The 18,490-nt window shown below is 37.6% G+C and overlaps 1 protein-coding gene and 1 non-coding gene across 5 annotated transcripts in view; one reads left to right on the top strand and one right to left on the bottom strand.

The window, feature by feature from the left end:
• Positions 1-18,490, bottom strand: part of CADM2 (cell adhesion molecule 2) — a 1,060,955-nt gene that overhangs the window by 250,126 nt on the left and 792,339 nt on the right. The window lies entirely within an intron of this gene.
• On the top strand, positions 10,854-10,959 carry LOC144302123 (U6 spliceosomal RNA). Its single transcript, XR_013368998.1, has one exon. It is a non-coding gene; the product is annotated as a U6 spliceosomal RNA (small nuclear RNA).

Consider the following 18,490-nt stretch of genomic DNA (forward strand, 5'->3'; position numbering starts at 1 on the left):
CCAGCTCATGAGAGTCAACTGAATGGAACTCTCCTCACTTCACACTCAACAAAATTCCCTGCTAGATTGAAAGAGACCACAGTTGAATCTTTTCACAATGGAGCTTGACAAACAGTTCAAGCCAGTGTTTTGTTCTCACAGAGGCAGTTGTTAAACATATGTATAGCACATCACTGGAAAAGCCACCTCTGATGCCTCTTCGGCTGTTACATGCATATTTAGCCTAAGTAAAGTTTTTGGTTTTTTTTTTTTTTTTTCTGAAAACTAATGAACTCTTGCCTATGCAATATAGTTCTGTTTCTGAAGTTTTTTTTTTTTTTTTAAAGATTTATTTATTTATTCATTCAGAGAGAGCGAAGAGAGAGGCAGAGACACAGGCAGAGGGAGAAGCAGGCTCCATGCAGGAAGCCCGATGTGGGACTCGATCCCGGGTCTCCAGGATCACACCCCAGGCTGCAGGCAGCGCTAAACCGCTGCGCCACCGGGGCTGCCCCAGTTTTTTTTTTTTTTTTTACTTCATATTTTGAGCCTCCTCAGTTTCTTTCTTCTTTTTCTTCAAATCGTTTTCCAAGAGAAAATGATTTTCCCTCCTGCTCACCATTCTTCCAATGATCTCTCTCTCTCTCTCTCTTTTTTTTTTTTTTTTTTTTTACCTACTCTGTTGAACTGATAGTTTTATTAGGCTGCCAGGTTTATTTCTAACTAGCATCAGGGATTGAAAACCATTTATGTGCGTTTCGGTAGTTATAAGGAAACAATTTGCTAATTCATTGCTCTGAAAGACACTTTAGTGAAGAGCAATTATTCTGCAATAGTCTGCAAAGCTGGCTTTCCTGTCCCTGTCTTTAAAGAGCAGACAGAGAAGCTGCCATTATTCCTTCAATGTTTCTATTTCTACATACTTCAGGAAAAATGGTACAAACCTTATCTGGATCAGGAAATTCCAAATTCAAAATCAAGTGAACAGAGTCTTGACTCCTGCTGACCTGTCAGTTGGGATCTGCTCTTGCTTCACACACTTCAAGCGCACTTTCACTGGCTACCAAGAGCCCAGCACACTGCCCCTCGGTACCTAAAGAAGCAATTCAAAGCTCATGGCCACCTCGACCTCGCTGACAGGCTGTGATACGCCACTACCGTAGAGAAACAAGCCAAGCAGCAGAGAGATCTTTGAAGACAGCGGTATCATTGAAAGCAAGCAGACAGGCAAAAACGCATATCTGAATGCTGATCCCAAAACATGGCTCTGTTTCCCAAAACGGCATCATTAAAGCCTTACTATCTCCTGAGTGGGTGATGAGGGAAGGCAATGGTTCCTCCATCTCTCTTCCTGCACTAAAGCTGAGATGTGGCCCACAACAGTGGATCAGCGCACACTGTGCATGAGTGCTCATGGACTAAGGGCAGTGATCCCTGGAGATAGATCTAGACAGACAGGCCGAGGTTGAGTCTTTGCACATCTGGGAGAGAGGGAGTTACAGTCAGTGGTTTTTCAGGATAAATGATCAACTTTTGTGGGACATTGAACACAACCCAGAGCCCTCATTATTTTTTCCCCTGAAAATGAGTACCCCCCCTTTTTTGGAGTACAACTTTCTCAAAGGAAGAACTGGATTTAACAACAGTGAAGGGGAAAATAATATTTTCATTTGTTTTATCTTGTTTAGATGTGAAGAGAATTGAAAAATAATATTTTCATTTGTTTTATCTTGTTTAAATGTGAAGAGTATTTTACAATTTTTCAGTAAAAAAAAAGCATAAACTTCTCATGAGATAAGCAGTGCTATATCTTTTGATTCTTCCTGTGGGAATAAATTCATACTTAGCAAAAACTGTCAACTAAGTCTGCAAAATTATTTAATTCAACAGGGTTATTGGCATCTGAATCAAATGGTATACATAATGCTTTGGTTTGTTTTGAAATATTTTTGTGCCCTGGCAAGAATCCCCATATCAAATGCAAAATACTGGTCTCATTAAGGTTCTGATATTTTAGTTATGAAAAGCACAGGTGCCAAATGGATCAGTATTGTTAAAGGTTCTAAAATATAGGAAATGACGGAAATAGGCAATTCATTTCTAAATGAAATACAAAAGTAGCTTACTATTCTTTAGATCTTCCCCTCAACTCTTCTCAGCTTTGTGTTTCTCGTCTTCTACCCTCCCTCTCACTTGTTCCATCAACAGGTTTGGGATTTATACAAAGAATCTGAATCTTAGAAAGTTCAAGATCATTCTTGTTGGTTAGAGTCTAAAAATATATCTAAATGCACACACAGCATGCTATTACTTCCACTAAATTACCGAAGGCATTCTAAACAAATAACCTTCTAATGCGAAAGTTGTGGCTCAGTAGTTGTGTGTACTGAAACACATATTGCATACTAAAGCCTATTGGATTATTCAAAAAGCACAAATTCTATTAATGCAAGCTTAAAATTCTCAAGAGAAGTGCAATAAATGCTCTATCATGTGAGAAAGGAAATTGGAGGAAAAATTAAGCCTGATAACTAAGTGGAAATGTTTCCACTTTTGGAATATCCCTCTGTTCTTTCAAATATTTAGAGTTCTCTAGTAATTTTGCTGTGATTTCATTCTAGCTTTTAGGTTTGTCTGAAAAACTTTAAGTACTCCATTTTCCTAGGCTACCACACATAATTTATTTTTCTTTGACTCTATCTTTTCAGGATTCAGCTTGTCTTATAGAGTATAACACCTGGGATCCACCTTCTGTGCTACCCCTCTGCCCAGCCACTATGGAGCATGGCCATCAGTCTGGTGCTGCTTGCCAGTTTCCATAGAGACAGGAAGCACTTTGGAGAGCCATGTTCCATTGCAACTGCCAGACCAAGGCAGGGAAGAAATAAAGCTGGCGGGCAGTGGGTCTTGCAAGGCCAGGAAGGTTGGAAGGGCTTTCTCCTCCTGATATCAGGGCATAGCAGTGCCAAATTGGCAGCTTCAGCAGTTACAATCCCATAGACCAGATCCTGGTGTTCACTAAGGCCATTGTGAGCGACCCATTCTGCTCCCAACTCCGGGAGCAGAATCTCTGTGTATTCAAAGGTTGGCCCAGGGCCTTTTTGGCTTCTGATCCATGACAAAAGGCTCTTTCAGATTTACAGTGGCTCCCACAGCTCCTGACCCAAGATTCTCCTGTAGAAATTTCACCTCTCTTTCCCTTCTCCAGAATGTGATAATAGGTTTTCCTGGACATTCATATCAGACCAGGAAACCAATGGGATTACCACTGGGTTGTACCCAACTAACCTACAGAGTGACTGTGAGAAGGCTACCCACTTAACTATGTAACATTGTATCAAAACTAGTTACCATTTGCTACATCTATGATTGGATTTATAATTAGAATTAATTCTTGATTATCAGGATCAGAGCTGGCCCTAAAGAAATTTGTAATGTACGTAAAATATAGCATCAGTGCCTTCCCATATATTTCAAAAATGTTTTTGTATGATTGTATACCTCAGGTTTCTGTACTATAAATATTCCCAGCAGTTTTTCTTTCTACCTAAAGTAGATTTCTTTAATTTCACCATTAACTTTATATTACTCAACCATATCACAAAATTTTTATTTTCCTTAATTTGTAAAATTTTAAATTTCAGAGAATTATTTATAAAATCCTAGGAAATGTGGTTTTATGCTGGCTTTATAGTCTTGCTTAGTGCTTGTATTGCCTCAGTATGTTTTAAAACATTATCTGAGGGAGGGAGGGGAAGACGGCGGAAGAGTAGGGTCCCTAAGTCCCGTGTCCCCACCAAATTACCTAGATAACCTTTAAATCATCCTGAAAATCTATTAATTCGGCCTGAGATTTAAAGAGAGACCAGCTGGAACGCTACAGTGAGAAGAGTTCGCGCATCTATCAAGGTAGGAAGACGGGGAAAAAGAAATAAAGACACAAAAGGCCTCCAAGGGGGAGGGGCCCGCGAGGAGCCGGGCTGAGGCCGGGGCGAGTGTCCCCAGGACAGGAGAGCCCCGTCCCGGAGGAGCAGGAGCTGCACCGACCTTCCCGGGGGAAAGGGGCTCGCGGGGAGGTGGAGCAGGACCCGGGAGGGCGGGGATGCCCTGGGGCTCCGGGGACACTAACAGACACCTGCGCCCCGGGAGAGTGCGCCGAGCTCCCTAAGGGCTGCAGCGCGCACGAGGGACCCGGAGCAGCTCGGGGGGCTCGGGGGCGGCTCCGCGGAGGGGGTTGCGGGGGGGAGCAGCTCGGGGGGCTCGGGGGCGGCTCCGCGGAGGGGGCTGCGCGGCCCGGGAGCGCGAATCCAACAGCGCAGGCTCCGGAGCACAGGGCGCCGGGACACAGCCCAGGATCCCGCCTCCCCCCGGGACAGGCAGAGGCCGGGAGGGCCCAGGACAGCGAGGACGCTCCTGCCCCAGCTGAGCAGATCAGCGGCCCCGCCCGGAGCCTCCAGGCCCTGCAGACGGAGAGCTGCGGAGCTACTGCGGGGGCTGACTCCAGGGCTGCAGAGCTGGCCCCGCCACTGCGGTTGTTCTCCTGGGGCCTCACGGGGTGAACAGCCCCCAATGAGCCCTGCACCAGGCAGGGGCACAGCAGCTCCACCAAGTGCTCACACCTGAGAATCAGCACAACAGGCCCCTCCCCCAGAAGACCAGCTAGACGGACAAGTTCCAGGGGAAGTCAAGGGACTTAAAGTACACAGAATCAGAAGATACTCCCCGTGGGTTTTTCTTTTCTTTTTTCTTTTTCTTTTTGATTTCTGTTTGCTTCCCCCACCCTTTTTTTCCCTTTCTTTCTTTTACTTTCTCTTTTTTTTCTTCTTTTTTTCTTTTTCTCTTTTCTTTCCTTCTTCCTCTCCTCTCTTTTTCTCCTTTTCCCAATACAACTTTGTTTTTGGCCACTCTGCACTGAGCAAAATGACTAGAAGGAAAACTTCACCTCAAAAGAAAGAATCAGAAACAGTCCTCTCTCCCACAGAGTAACAAGATCGGGATTACAATTCAATGTCAGAAAGCCAATTCAGAAGCACTATTATACAGCTACTTATGGCTCTAGAAAAAAGCATAAAGGACTCAAGAGACTTCATGACTGCAGAATTTAGATCCAATCAGGCAGAAATTAAAAATCAATTGAATGAGATGCAATCCAAACTAGAAGTCCTAAGGACGAGGGTTAACGAGGTGGAAGAACGAGTGAGTGACATAGAAGACAAGTTGATGGCAAAGAGGGAAACTGAGGAAAAAAGGAACAAACAATTAAAAGACCATGAGGATAGATTAAGGGAAATAAACGACAGCCTGAGGAAGAAAAGCCTACGTTTAATTGGGGTTCCCAAGGGCGCCAAAAGGGCCAGAGGGCCAGAATATGTATTTGAACAAATCATAGCTGAAAACTTTCCTAATCTGGGAAGGGAAACAGGCATTCAGATCCAGGAAATAGAGAGATTCCCCCCCTAAAATCAATAAAAACCGTTTTCAACACCTCGACATTTAATACTTAAGCTTGCAAATTGCAAAGATAAAGAGAAGATCCTTAAAGCAGCAAGAGACAAGAAATCCCTGACTTTTATGGGAAGGAGTATTAGGGTGACAGCAGACCTCTCCACAGAGACCTGGCAGGCCAGAAAGGGCTGGCAGGATATATTCAGGGTCCTAAATGAGAAGAACATGCAACCAAGAATACTTTATCCAGCAAGGCTCTCATTCAAAATGGAAGGAGAGATAAAGAGCTTCCAAGATAGGCAGGAACGGAAAGAATATGTGACCTCCAAACCAGCTCTGCAAGAAATTTTAAGGGGGACTCTGAAAATTCCCCTTTAAGAAGAAGTCCAGTGGAACAATCCACAAAAACAAGGACTGAATAGATATCATGATGACACTAAACTCATACCTTTCAATAGTAACTCTGAACGTGAACAGGCTTAATGACCTCATCAAAAGGCGCAGGCTTTCAGACAGGATAAAAAGGCAGGACTCATCTATTTGCTGTCTACAAGAGACCCATTTTAGACAGGAGAACACCTACAGCCTGAAAATAAAAGGTTGGAGAACTATTTACCATTCAAATGGTCCTCAAAAGAAAGCAGGGGTAGCCATCCTCATATCAGATAAACTAAAATTTACCCTGAAGACTGTAGTGAGAGATGAAGAGGGACACTATATCATACTTAAAGGATCTATCCAACAAGAGGACTTAACAATCCTCAATATATATGCCCCCAATGTGGGAGCTGCCAAATATTTAAATCAATTAATAACCAAAGTGAAGAAATACTTAGATAATAATACACTTATACTTGGTGACGTCAATCTAGCTCTTTCTATACTCGATAGGTCTTCTAAGCACAACATCTCCAAAGAAACGAGAGCTTTAAATGATACACTGGACCAGATGGATTTCACAGATAATTACAGAACTTTACATCCAAACTCAACTGAATATACATTCTTCTCAAGTGCACATGGAACTTTCTCCAGAATAGACCACATACTGGGTCACAAATCGGGTCTGAACCGATACCAAAAGATTGGGATCCTCCTCTGCATATTCTCAGACCATAATGCCTTGAAATTAGAACTAAATCACAACAAGAAGTTTGGAAGGACCTCAAACACGTGGAGGTTAAGGACCATCCTGCTAAAAGATGAAAAGGTCAACGAGGAAATTAAGGAAGAATTAAAAAGATTCATGGAAACTAATGAGAATGAAGATACAACCGTTCAAAATCTTTGGGACGCAGCAAAAGCAGTCTTAAGGGGGAAATACATCGCAATACAAGCATCCATCCAAAAACGGGAAAGAACTCAAATACAAAAGCTAACCTTACACATAAAGGAGCTAGAGAAAAAACAGCAGATAGATCCTACACCCAGCAATAGAAGAGAGTTAATAAAGATTCAAGCAGAACTCAACGAAATTGAGACCGGAAGAACTGTGGAACAGATCAACAAAACCAGGAGTTGGTTCTTTGAAAGAATTAGTAAGATAGATAAACCATTAGCCAGCCTTATTAAAAAGAAGAGAGAGAAGACTCAAATTAATAAAATCATGAATGAGAAAGGAGAGATCACTACCAACACCAAGGAAATACAAACGATTTTATAAACATATTATGAACAGCTATACGCCAATAAATTAGGCAATCTAGGAGAAATGGACGCATTCCTGGAAAGCCACAAACTACCAAAACTGGAACAGGAAGAAATAGAAAACCTGAACAGGCCAATAACCAGGGAGGAAATTGAAGCAGTCATCAAAAACCTCCCAAGACACAAGAGTCCAGGGCCAGATGGCTTTCCTGGGGAATTCTATCAAACGTTTAAAGAAGAAACCATACCTATTCTACTAAAGCTGTTTGGAAAGATAGAAAGAGATGGAGTACTTCCAAATTTGTTCTATGAGGCCTGCATCACCTTAATTCCAAAACCAGACAAAGACCCCACCAAAAAGGAGAATTACAGACCAATATCCCTGATGAACATGGATGCAAAAATTCTCAACAAGATACTAGCCAATAGGATCCAACAACACATTAAGAAAATTGTTCACCACGACCAAGTAGGATTTATCCCCTGGGACACAAGGCTGGTTGAACACCCGTAAAACAATCAATGTGATTCATCATATCAGCAAGAGAAAAACCAAGAACCATATGATCCTCTCATTAGATGCAGAGAAAGCATTTGACAAAATACAGCATCCATTCCTGATCCAAACTCTTCAGAGCCTAGGGATAGAGGGAACATTCCTCACCATCTTAAAAGCCATCTACGAAAAGCCCACAGCAAATATTCTCAATGGGGAAGCACTGGGAGCCTTTTCCCTAAGATCAGGAACACGACAGGGATGTCCACTCTTACCACTGCTATTCAACATAGTACTGGAAGTCCTAGCCTCAGCAATCAGACAACAAAAAGACATTAAAGGCATTCAAATTGGCAAAGAAGAAGTCAAACTCTCTGTCTTGGCAGATGACATCATACTCTACATAGAAAACCCAAAAGTCTCCACCCCAAGATTGCTAGAACTCATACAGCAATTTGGCTGCGTGGCAGGATACAAAATCAATGCCCAGAAATCAGTGGCATTTCTATACACTAACCATGAGACTGAAGAAAGAGAAATTAAGGAGTCAATCCCATTTACAATTGCACCCAAAAGCATAAGATACCTAGGAATAAACCTAACCAAAGAGGTAAAGGATCTATACCCTAAAAACTATAGAACACTTCTGAAATAAATTGAGGAAGACATAAAGAGATGGAAAAATATTCCATGCTCATGGATTGGTAGAATTCATATTGTGAAAATGTCAATGTTACCCAGGGCAATTTACACGTTTAATGCAATCCCTATCAAAATACCATGGACTTTCTTCAGAGAGTTAGAACAAATTATTTTAAGATTTGTTTGGAATCAGAAAAGACCCCGAATAGCCAGGGGAATTTTAAAAAAGAAAACCATAGCTGGGGGCACCACAATGCCAGATTTCAGGTTGTTCTACAAAGCTGTGGTCATCAAGACAGTGTGGTACTGGCACAAAAACAGACACATAGATCATTGGAACAGAATAGAGAATCCAGAAGTGGACCCTCAACTTTATGGTGAACTAATATTCGACAAAGGAGGAAAGACTATCCACTGGAAGAAAGACAGTCTCTTCAATAAATGGTGCTGGGAAAATTGGACATCCACATGCAGAAGAATGAAACTAGACCACTCTCTTACACCATACACAAAAATAAACTGAAAATGGATGAAAGATCTAAATGTGAGACAAGATTCCATCAAAATCCTAGAGGAGAACACAGGCAACACCCTTTTTGAACTCGGCCACAGTATCTTCTTGCAAGATACATCCACGAAGGCAAAAGAAACAAAAGCAAAAATGAACTATTGGGACTTCATCAAGATAAGAAGCTTTTGCACAGCAAAGGGTACAGTCAACAGAACTAAAAGACAACCTACAGAATGGGAGAAGATATTTGCAAATGACATATCAGATAAAGGGCTAGTTTCCAAAATCTATAAAGAACTTATTAAACTTAACAGCAAAGAAACGAACAATCCAATCATGAAATGGGCAAAAGACATGAACAGAAATCTCACAGAGGAAGACATAGACATGGCCAACACGCACATGAGAAAATGCTCTGCATCACTTGCCATCAGGGAAATATAAATCAAAACCACAATGAGATACCACCTCACACCAGTGAGAATGGGGAACATTAACAAGGCAGGAAACCACAAATGTTGGAGAGGATGCGGAGAAAAGGGAACCCTCCTGCACTGTTGGTGGGAATGTGAACTGGTGCAGCCACTCTGGAAAACTGTGTGGAGGTTCCTCAAAGAGTTAAAAATAAACCTGCCCTACGACCCAGCAATTGCACTGTTGGGGATTTACCCCAAAGATACAGATGCAATGAAATGTCGGGACTCCTGCACCCCGATGTTTCTAGCAGCAATGTCCACAATAGCCAAACTGTGGAAGGAGCTTCGGTGTCCATCGAAAGATGAATGGATAAAGAAGATGTGGTTTATGTATACAATGGAATATTACTCAGCCATTAGAAAGGACAAATACCCACCATTTGCTTCAACGTGGATGGAACTGGAGGGTATTATGCTGAGTGAAGGAAGTCAATCGGAGAAGGACAAACATTGTATGTTCTCATTCATTTGGGGAATATAGATAACAGTGAAAGGGAATATAGGGGAGGGGAGAAGAAATGTGTGGGAAATATCAGAAAGGGAGACAGAACATAAAGACTCCTAACTCTGGGAAACGAACTAGGGGTGGTGGAAGGGGAGGAGGGTGCGGGGTGGGGATGAATGGGTGGTGGGCCCTGAGGGGGGCACTTGACGGGATGAGCACTGGGTGTTATTCTGTATGTTGGCAAGTTGAACTCCAATAAAAAATAAATTTATTATTAAAAAAAATAAAAAAAATAAAACATTATGTGATTTTTAAAAGAACGCCGAATATTTTAAAAACATATATTTGTGTGACATCAGTTGTTTTCATTCTTTGCTTATGCCTATTATTCTGTGAAAATGCATAATAAACAAAATGTATTAAAATATCATGGATTCAGACTAAATATAAATATATTTAACTCTGCAGCTGAAATAGATTTTGAAATAAAAATATTAGAATATATTTAATTTCATTAATTTATCTATATTCATTTTATTCTCTAAAAAGTTTAGAGTCTTCTCAAGAATTCAAACAATATTGAATGAGTGTCTATAATTTTTTAAGAAAAAAATGAACTTGATTAATTATTCACATTACTCATAAAGGTGTTTTTCTTCCTTTCACATAGATCTTTAAGTATTGTGATGTAGAAAAATAAAAAGCAAAGGAAATTATTTTAAAATGAAAAAGGAAACTATGTCTTACAAAGCATTCTAAAAGAATAAGAGAATTTAAAAATTATTTTTATAACCAGAAAAGGTAACATGTAATTATCATGTGTGTATAAATTCATTTTTTCTTTCTAGAATAGCGCCTTCAGGGTGAATGAGCAAGACCTAAAGAGAACTGACTAGCTTTACTTGCTAACTGATGAACATTTGAGAGGCAGCCTTCCAGAGAAAAGAAATTTATGACCACAATCACAGTCTGGTTCACAGTGAAGCTCAATCACGTAACTAAATTCTAAATTGAGATGTCAACCTGGAGGAAATATTCTGGAAAGGAACACACAGATGGTAGGACTCTTCTGAAGACAGGGTGAGGAATATAGTGCTAAATGTACAATAATCAATCTTCTGGAAGTAAAAAAAAAAATGCACTGAATGGTACATAACTTTTAAATTTGAATTTCCTGGGAAAACTTCAACCTGAGTCTAAAAAGGGGGAAAAGTGCTCACTTCAGCAGCACATATACTAAAATTGGAGTGATACAGAGATTAGCATGGCCCCTGCACAAGTATAACACATAACAAGGAGGAAAATGATCCCTATATTTTTCATGTTACCCGGTAGGTCTTAGAATGTCCATATATTTAAAGGAAACAACAAAATTGAATTATAATACACTTTAGAATATTTAGTAACCCAAGGAAATTTAAAATTCCTAATAACATTTTTAGGAACAAATTAAATGGAAAGAATTCAAGAAAATAAAGCAAGCATTATTAATTCCCTACTTCAAATATACAATTGCTTAAAAATTACAAAAGGCAGCTAGTAAAATAAGGTTAACATAGTAAGGAAAGCTATAAATTTAGAAGACATTAGGACTTCAATCTGGTTTTTATGCTGATATTCCCTGATTCCAAATGAAAAAAAATATATATATATACCAAGTCAAATTAATTATTGCCTTATATATTGTTGCAAGTTAGTGACTTGACTTAGTTGTAGGAGATATATTTTGATAACATCTTTCTTTTGGATTGTGTCACATATTTGCATACTCAGCAAGCATAAAATTATTTGTCTACTAGCCAAGTTGCCTATACATTAATATTCTTTTCATATTTTATTCTCTGCAGAAAATTTAAATAATTGCATTGGAACACCAAGTAGAGATGTTCATGTAAAAAAGCAACAGCTGTCTACTTGAATTATAACTCCTTGAATTAAGAGATGTAATAAGAAATTTTGAGATGGCATAGATACAAAGTACATCTAAGAAAAAATACAGTATCAAACATATCATCCAATAATGTGCAATCAGTTTATATTAGGCATAGGAACTATACACATCAGTGTAGACAATGTTAGGGCTCTCTGAAACCTATCTTCACACCTATAGTGAATTCTGACTATAAAATATACTTCATGACATTAATTTATTCAACAAGTACATTCTTTGTACCTAAAATGTGCTTCAAATGGTAGGTGCTAGAGACACAACTGTGAACAGCTAGAAATGATGTAACGTTTTATCTTTAGAGTTTACCGCCTAAAGATAAGCAGCAAAACAAGAAAACACATTTTTGCACAGGAAAGGCCTGGCCTAGAAGGTGGTGAAATTTCTGCTAAAACCTAAATGAGGATAGAGACCCAGCCATTTAAAAATTGCCAAGGACACTTATGTGGGAGAGCGGTAGTCAGTGTTGGAGAAAATAAGTTAGCCGTTATCAACTCTTCCTAAGCAAGAGGCAGGAAAGAGGTTGACTATTCAAAGAACTGAAAACAAAACAAAAACCACTGGGTCTAATGCATGAAAAGCAACAGACTAATGGTCCAATACAGGGTAAAAAGAACATGAAGGCCAAATCATGCAGTGCTTTTCCTGTCTTCATCAGGAGCTTGAATTTATTCTAACATGCAATGTCAAGCCATTGAAGGAAGTGACTCAGTGTTTTTTCTGGTAATCATTATTTCTGAATCAAGGATTTGTAATCTTAGAAATGAATTGTGGTAAAAATAGTGTTTATAATCAAGAACTTTATTGAGAAAATATTTTAAATTAAATCATGGGATAATCTGTAAAGGTAACTAATCTTGGTATTTTTTAACTTTCCACAGTGAATAGTCTAGTTAATGGAGACCCATCTTTCACTTGAGCTTGTACTAAAACATTGTTATCCATAGTTCCATATCCCCCCAACTCTTTGAGAGACAATTTATTCCTTACTTCCACTCCGAAATGCCATTGCTTTGGGAAGTGCCTTGTTATTAATAACGGAGAATTTCTGTTTTATTGCTTGTTTTAAAAGCTACAGTAGTATCTGGGAGAAAAGAAAGTATTGCTGGTAAGCTATCTATGGATGTACACATTATTTTTAAAACAGTGTTCTTTTTTGAAGAGATATTTCCCTGAATGGATAACAACACCATGCTTTCAAATAAATAATGAGTTCTCAAAGGACTGTAAAGTGAAGTAATAAAATATTTGAATTTATCTCCTGCATAAGAGTATATTTTATAAAGTTGATAAAATAATTCTTCCCTTTGATTAATATAACAGAAATGAGTGTTTTCTGTTCTAATAACAGAATTTTTATGCCCAAGGAAACTATTAGCATAGTGAACCTGAGACAGGTAGAAAATTCTTGATAGCAGAGGCAGAAACATATTACTTTTCATTCTCTAACAGGCATATGTTATTGCTTTGGACTTAGTGGGCATATATTTTTGAACACATGAAACTGTGTTCAAAATGATACCCCCCGAATTATGTAAGTGTTGATCAATATGTGGTAACATATAAATCAACTTGGAACACTCCCTGAGGAGCAAGCTCCCTTTTGAAAAAAAAAAAAGTAATAACACAGTGGTTAATAGGATGTGTTTTCCACTGTTTGATCATTTCTGAATGCACAAAGATTTCATTATTGTTGATTTCACCCATCTTGTCCATGTTTACATCCTTTGATGTTCAAGTCCTTTGTAGTGCCACATTAGATCTAGGGGAACATTGCCCTATGAGAGCAAGTGGAAACTGCTGTGGGAAAATATGAAAATGAAACTTGATACTTTGTACAGATATGTACAGATAAGTCAGCTCAAAGAATTATACTTCTGATGAGGCAGAAAAAGAATTAATATCACTTTCTCATATCCCTTCTTGGGGTTAGTACATTTTAAATCTGTTAATAGAAAATTATAATGAATTGGAATATTTCAAATGGAAATTATTAAAATTAAACTTCAATAAAATAAATCATGATGGAATTTAAAATATTTCAACTGATTACTTAAATTTTAAGAATGCATGTTCTGGAGAGATGGTTGCAAACTGATAACTGGAAAGAAATTATTGATAGCAAAACCAGTGATCTCTTCACTACAATATTAGAAAGAAACAGTTAAGAGCTGGTTCTTGGTCTTTCCTTTAGTTTCAGGAAATCCTAAAAAGTTGACTCTTGATCGAATCATCTTTGCTTATTCAAGGAGTTCATAGGTGTATACTGGATCCAAAATAAATGAGAACTGGGGAGTAGGCTGTGTATTAGACTGAGCACCTACATTTCATTGTTGGGAATATTTGTTGAATAATAAATTAGGATTGATTAAATGACATTGTACCAGAGAATGGGAACTGTCTTTCACAAGATATAATCTTGTGAAAGCTGCACACCTCCAAAGGCGTCAAAACTGTATAGACTCCAAGGGTGTCTGAGTGGCTCGGTTAGTTAAGTGTCTGCCTTCTGCTTGGGTCATGATCCCAGGTCCCTGGGATCGAGCCCCGCATAGAGCCCTGAACTGGGTTCCCTGCTCAGCAGGTAGCCTGCTTCTCACTCTCCCTTTGCAGCTTCCCCTCCTCATGCTCTCTACCTCTCAGTAAATAAAATCTTAAAGCAAAACAAACAAACAAAAAAACCTGAATAGACTCCAGAGCTGAAGGCTTCTCTGAGGTGTGGTACCTAAATCAACTCCGTCTTATTTTGTATAAGGAGTAACTGTGCACATTCAGAGACATTTCAGGGAGTCACAAAGCCTCTGCTAATTCTTAATATCTTTGTTGTATCACTTGTCTTGTGAACCTTTAGGTACATTTAATGTTGGATAAAGCCTGTTGTGTCTCATGGATATTATTATATACATGAAACCAAGAATTGTACTGCTGCTCTAGGAAGGTGGGCACTGCAACCATAAGATCAGAGTAACAAAAAATATCATTTTTTCATATAGTCTTTCAGCTGAGATAATGCTCGTCCAGTAAGTATAGTCACATTATTTATGCTCAAAACTGTTTCTATTTATTCTGTTTTCTTTCCAGATCAGATTGAAACTAGACTGCCATATTTCATGAATTCTACACATAATTTGTGCAAAAACTGATTTTCATTTCAAATTTCTAGTCTTATGTGCTTTGACAGATCTGAAACCAAAGATGTATGCTATGCTAGATAGATACAGATAGATAAATATATGTATTTTTCTCTAGATATAATATATAAATAAAATATATATTATGTGATGTACATTATTAGTAACAGGTGATATATCTCATAGCTTACATTTAAATATCCATTGTATGCTGTGTTTTGCAAAAATTTTAATAAATCCTTGGAAGGTACAGATTTTTCAAATTTAAGCCACTGATTAGGATAAGCCACAAACTCAGAGAGCTATTGTAAAAACAAAACAAGACAAAACAAAACAAAAATTGCAAGTGTTTGGGGTATTGGCAGCAACATGGCAATAAGTATACACTTCTGACAACTATTTTTGAAATAGCAAATGTGTGTGTGTTAAAAAAACAATAATCATGTTTAATAATAATTCATTAAATTCACGTTGGAGATTATAATCCCAAATCTCCCTATTCAAATAATTGATCAGCTAATCTTAAAGGTACCTACAAAGATGACTATGAAAAAAATGTACATGATTTTTTGACAAAATTTTCTCACCAAGAACAATAATCAGCTCTTCACATTTAAGGGTCAAATTTCTGTAAGCGAAGTTCTAAATGCATGGAATCCACCATTACTCAAAATTTTCTAATGAATGATAAAATTCGATAAAAGCTGCTGTTTGTTACAATTTGAATTTCATTAGTACTAAACTCATATTTATAATGCCATGATAGTTACTTTGAAAATATATAATGCTTATTTAATGAGGGAATTTTGACATGTAATGTGCTTCCTTATTTTTTTTTTTTTGATTAAGCTTGTGTAGCCCCAGGGCACAGGAAATATCGACTCATATGGCAGGGTTGATAAGCATCAATTCTCCCTGCTGACTTGGACCAGCATGCTGCTCATGAATCCAGCAGATGTTTCTACTATCTGGGCCAATGGAAACCTTATGGACCTTTTTTCCTTCATCTCCTCCCAGGAGCAAATGTTAACACAGCAGATATTTGGATGCATGCCAAGTAGAAAGCAGAAGTGTTGGTGAGAAAATAGGGTACACTCTTATCCATAAATAGTGGTCATCATTGGTTTGAATTGAGTATTAAGCCATTTTTAATGGCTTATTTTTGTGCATTTGCTACTTCATTTAACCAAATCCCTGTAAACACTATTGTTTATAACATAACAGTACTTATCCAAATACATAGAGCTAATCCTTGAATATGTTAACTGTTTTAAGATATAAACCAGAAAAAAAGAATCTTAATATAAAAAGTAGAACAGTTGTTTATTTCTAATAATATTTTTCTTATATAAATGGGAAAACTACCTAATTGTCAACTTTCAGATTACTAAACTTAATTTACGTTTTGTTGAAGTCATGTTAAAAAGTAATAATAGTGGGCTCAGTTTTGATAAAAATGTCCCAGAAAAAATAATTATTTAAATGATTAATCTCAGCACACTTTATTGCAGATCATTCTTATTTAGTTGAATTTTAAATGTATACTCTCAAGAATGCAATCTGGTTAAATTCGCGGAGCTCTCCTTTACCTGTCCATCCCTCTGACCATCCTCACTCACACTGACCCAGTGAAGGGTCTATCAGTTTTGTAAGATTTAGATTTTTATCACTTATATTCAAATTCTATATTTTAGAATTCTCTCTCACCTCTATATAAGTCTTCTTCTCTAACCAACACATTAATTTAAAGGTAAAGTTGTTGAGGTGGCATATGTTTCTTAGACACCAAAACTATGTATTTCCCCCACTTATTATAGTGTAACTGGATATATTTCCTGCTGACACAGGGGTAAAAAAGTTAGGAAAAAATTTTGAATAGAGGAAGAATTTACTACTTGTTAATTTTCACTTATTCTAACATTGTTTATTGAACACCTACATTAAATGCAAATGAAAAGAAATAAAGTGGATAAGCATACTACATACTATAATACTTAATGGGAGTTGTTTCAATAAGGTCAACATTGACAATGTCCTATGATATACTCAATGTACTCACAAAGCTATGTTGAATGGCTGCTTGACAGAAGACTTGTTTTCATTTGTTTCCATGATTACTTTAGAAAGGGCATGTCTCTCTGAGTGAAATAGCATAATGTAATTAGCTAAGAAATATTGGCAATATTTTCAAATGCTTCCTGTGCATAGCACTTATGATAGGTGTAATAAAAAAACACACTCATATAACTATTCAATGCCAAACATTTAATAGTTTCCACCTTATACTCTGATTGTCAGAAACTAAATTTTAAATTCCTTGCAAGATTTTGTGAGTGTTACTTAGCTTTGTAAATGAGAATGGAGATTCTGGTCCAGAAATCTGGTAAACAGGGCCACAAGACAGAGGCACTATAGAGATTTAATCGCCTATAAAAGTATTCTTAGCAAGCTGTACAAACAATGTTTGGTTCAATGAGGAATCAAGATGATGGAGATTTTACATCTTAGCGAAACAACCACAGACACAATTCCTGGTTTTTATAATGAAAAAGGCCTCAACAAATAGATGATCTTTTCATTTTCTATAATATTTTTGAGAAAGAGACTTCAGAAACCTTGCAGAAAGCTCAGGATTCATGAAATAACATATAAAAGAATCTACAGTAGGCTCATACCTGCATCATCCAAGACAATCGAATTATTGTTTGTTATGAAAGAGATAATGGAATATAGTACCTAAAGGTGGAGAGAGGCATGTAAATCCATATGCCAAAATGAACAATCGTTCTACTTCTAGCTATTGCCTTCATGATTCTAGCATATATCAGGTAATCAAAAATATATATTGTTTATAAAATATTCAATTATTTCAGTACTAAAATAACTTGAGTTTTAAAAATAACAGCAAGAATTAAAGACCAATTGATGAAAGACAGAATGGAAAGAAGACAGTTAAAGAGTGACTTTTGTTTACAGGTATATGATAGGATAGATGGTGGTGTCACTAATCAAGATCTAGGCACAAAAGGAAAAGCGGTATATTTGTTATTTTTTTTTTTTCATTTTAGCAAACCACTCCAAAACAATGTCATACATCAACTACTATTTTTGTAGTACACTGTTATGTGAAGTGAAAATTTTTACTGGACTTTACTGGGCAGTTCTTATCATCTTGGCTGTGTTCCCTAATACATCTATGGTCAATTACCAGTCATCTGCTTTTGGGGGCTTTGCTTCTGGGGATAGTCTGGCTGTCATCTGGGATGACAGGTGGTGACTGGGCTTAATATCATGGCTTCTGGCTCCCAAGAGTACAGCCCAAAGAACAAGAATTTTCCAAGTCTCTTCTTGTTTCAAGTTTGTTATTGTCCCATTGGCCAAAACTAGTCACAGAGTCAAGCCCAGAGTCAATGCAGAAAGAGACTACCCAAGTGAACTGATATAATGTAGTGTGAGCAAAATAGCAGCTATTCGATGAAGAGACTAAAGTAGTTGATTATTGAGGGTGGTATATTTAAAGGCAGGGAAAATAATTAAGAATGAAAGATTTCTGTACTTCCAACTTCAAACTTAAAACCAAGTTTATAAAAGATCAGAGTCATGTCCATGGGGAGTGACCATCAACATGCCTTAGTAGCTTTGCCATGAAAAGGTTAATTGAAAACAAGTGAAAGGAGAAAACAGAATGCAATGTTTTAGAAAATGAATAAGAGATGATCAAATAAAGATATTAAGTATAATGAAGACTTTTGAAGAAACTTGACAATTAAATT

This window comes from Canis aureus, chromosome 30, assembly GCF_053574225.1.
Source record: "Canis aureus isolate CA01 chromosome 30, VMU_Caureus_v.1.0, whole genome shotgun sequence".
Classification (NCBI taxonomy): Eukaryota; Metazoa; Chordata; class Mammalia; order Carnivora; family Canidae; genus Canis; species Canis aureus.